This window comes from Octopus bimaculoides, chromosome 11 (genome assembly GCF_001194135.2).
Source record: "Octopus bimaculoides isolate UCB-OBI-ISO-001 chromosome 11, ASM119413v2, whole genome shotgun sequence".
Classification (NCBI taxonomy): Eukaryota; Metazoa; Mollusca; class Cephalopoda; order Octopoda; family Octopodidae; genus Octopus; species Octopus bimaculoides.
In genome coordinates this window covers 55680384-55684166 of record NC_068991.1, presented here as the reverse complement: position 1 = coordinate 55684166, position 3783 = coordinate 55680384, and positions in this window count along the sequence as shown.

Here is a 3783-nt window from a genome sequence, read left to right as displayed (position 1 = left end):
TGTGCAATGAAAATGTACTCCTCAGCTGCATAATGGAAGTTCATTTCAGAAAGTCATTTTGTAAATGTGTGCAAATACAAGAGTAGGAGATGAAGAAAATACCATCTTGACTGGGCTGTTAATCAACAGTCTAGTGAATCAAACAGGAATTTAATTTCTATATATTCTATTTGTTCTTCTTTCTAGAAGGAGGGGTAAGATAGCAGTAATTTCAATTTAGGTAGTAAGGGAAGCAGGTTAGGGGTGGATCAAGCAAGAGAAAAAAAAGAGAGAAGAAAAAAGGAAAAAAATATATATAGAAATAAAAATGAAAATGGAAGGACAATACCCTAAGGAGTGGCTATAGGAAATTTAAGGTAAGAGAATTTAGGTCAAGATATTGGAGAATTATTAAGAATATATCTATTCGTCTGTATATCTAGAATAATACAACAAACTAAAGTACTAAATTTAAAACATTAGAGAACATTAGTAGTTAAATTAGAATAAGACAAACATTTATAGTTAAAATAAGATATACATTTATGTGGGGTAGTAGAAGAGAGATATTATTTATAAGAAAATCATAAGAAGAGAAGATATCAATGACCAAAACAAATCAAAGTGAAAGGGGGGGGGGAGAAGAAGAAGGAGAAGGAAAAAAGGGGAGGAATAAAGTTAGAAAATCAGAACTAAACTAAGAGTATTAAAGCTATGGTTTCAGAATTGATAATATAGTAGAAGAGACTTAGAATTAGCTAGAGAAATATAGGAATATTATCAGTGGGTTGGGAAAGGTTAAAATGTATTCCAAAATTATACTTTAAAGCTATAACTTAAATAAAGTAGTTAATAGTCTGGGAAACGAAAGGGATTAAAATAATATATTATTAGCAAGATTTACTTTTTAAAATATTTAAAGGTGCGAGAGTAACAATGTACACATAGAACCCTAAGGTCAGATCTATTCTTAATTAGATTAGGATTATCCTTAAGTTTAAAAATTTCATAAATTTCCATAGAGCACAGTCCACAGCCGTATCTACTATTTCTATAGGGTTGAGCCCTCCTAATGATTTCCCATTTAAGGTTAAAATCGATACCATTTTCCTTCAATTCCCAAATTTTATTAGATAATGATGTGCTATTGGCCTTATGTTTAAGTCTAAACGAGGAAAAATGATTGTATAATCGCTGTTTAAGATTGATTGTACAACCAACATAAATGTAATTATTAGTTGGAGTAGTTACTGTACATTTATAGACCACGCTACGGGCTAAACAACGGCCAGATACCGGGCAGCGGGCCTTAATTCTACAATTGCAATCAAGGGGATTGTTAGCTATATATATATATTATTATGTTGATTGTTAATACAATTATCTAAATTGATTATATCAAAATTGTTGGTTGTATTACTGGATATGCAATTGATATTGTTTGAGCTAGGAAGATTTATCTCATCAACTATGTTAACAGTTGCAGTATTATTATGTTCATTAACATGTACATGATTATTGGTTGCATTGGTATTATTAATTGTCTGGTAGTTATTTGTATTGCTATCAATAATAAGACAATTTTTATTTTCAAGGGTCCTAGCCAATTCTATGTTCTTTTTATTCAACTTATTGATGATAGATCCTATATTGTGGAGAGTAGAGTATGAGATACGGATTGTGTGTTGAGAAAAGATTTTATAATATCTATGGTTAGGGTCGAAATTTTTTTGTAAGATATCCATAAACTTCTTATAGATGTTCGAAATTAAAAAGGAAATCTAGAAAGAGCGGGCTAGTGAGAGATACTAAAAAAACGACTTACCTTCGAAAGGTCAGGCTCAGGAGCTTCTGTTGTTGTCTTCACTGACTCCAGAATCGTGAGATCTACGTGAAAAAGAAATGGACTTTTTTCAGGCAGGTCATAACTAAGGCTGTATACAAATGGAATAGTTTATAAAAATGCAAAAGAATATAAATTAAATCATGTAGTTATTCTTTTACAAATTCAATAGTTGCTCTTTTATGAACAGTTGACTATATACTTGAAACATGCTGCTGCGCATGTGGCTAAATGAAGAATATTCTTTTAGGTTTATATAAATGAGTTCGAACTCATATATAAACCTAAAAGAATATCAGTAATATCATTTTTCTGGCGAAATAGCCTCAGAAATTAATCACGTTATTTAAAACATTATGTATACTGGAGAATAATAAATCAAGCTGACAAATATTCTAATAATGGTTTAAAATTTTTACACAAGATTAAATTTTGGATTAGGAGGTAAGTCGATTATATCGACACCAGTAATCAACTGGTACTTATTTTGTCGACCGCGAAAGGATGAAAAGTATAGTCTACCTCGGCAGAATTTGAACTCAGATATTCTAATACATAGAATATATAGAATTGTGGTTGCAATTATTCAGCACATACGTCAATATGTTCGCCGAGATATATCTAGCGATATTGTGGTGAAGCTATTTGTTGACAGTGCACTGTACAGCGGCGACGGATAGAATTTCCCGTAATTCCGACATAATCTTTCTGGCAGCCCGAGCATCTGATCACATAAATTAGATTTTCGGACGCACAAGTGAAATATGATTTGATTGTAAAATGTTACCCTTGTTTGAAATGGTATTCTGACCCTTCCAAAAGGTTGGTGCATGTTTCACAGTTGGGGCGATTACGTTTTTTCATTTTTGCGTTGGTTGTAGTTAGGAGTAATTTTGCATTTGTTAGTATTTTCTTTAGTGACTTGGGTTGTTTGTTGCTTTTGACTATTTTAAGGTAACGTAGAATTCTTTTCAGTTTAGCGTCCTTATGTATGACATAGAGACGGAGAACCACTCTACATAAAGAGCAAATCCGGTTCCCGCAACACAAATCGCTAAAGAGACTACTAACAAATGCAAAGCTCTACAAAAAAACCACGAAACCAACAGTTAAAAAATGTGGACGCTCAAATTGTGGAACCTGCCCCAACTTACTTGAAGGCTCGGATTTCCTTTTCAAACAAGGACAGAAGTTCACAATTAAAACTAGCTTCACTTGTCCCTCTGAAAACCTAAATTATGTAATAGTCTGCTCGGGTTGCAGACATAACTATATTGGACAGACGAGTATGACCTTGAGAAGGAGAACCACTCTACATAAAGAGGAAATCCGTTTCTCGCAGTACAGGCAAATTCCTCTCAGTGAACATATAGACAAATGTGCAGATAACATCAGACCAAATTTCACAGTCTTCCCCTTCTACCAGTGCAAAGACACAATCTCTCCACAAGAACGTTTAAATAAAAAAAACTTTTTTCATTGAAAAATGCAGAACACGTTTTAATATGCACGCATAAATACTTTTATCTTTTTACATATTTCAATTCACGATTATATCACCTTTTGTATGTGTGTGTGTGTGTGTGTGTGTGTGTGTGTGTGTGTGTGTGTGTGTACACACAATATATATTACCCTCCTTTTACCGAAAACTGAACAGCTATCTCCCTTGCCAACAACAACAACAACAACAACAATTATAACGATAACCAATTACCTCCCCTTATTCTTCTACTTGTGAAGCCATTAACTCGTAAATATCTCACACACAACATGAACAAAAATTTCTTCTTAAGAAAATACATATTCAAATAAGTAAACCATAATATCATGAATAGCGAAAGCGAAACCGGTCGATATATCAAAAATTATATTAAAACTATGTAAAGTGTGTGTATTTTCCTTTTTTAAATTTCTTATATACATACATACATACATACATACATACATACATACATACATA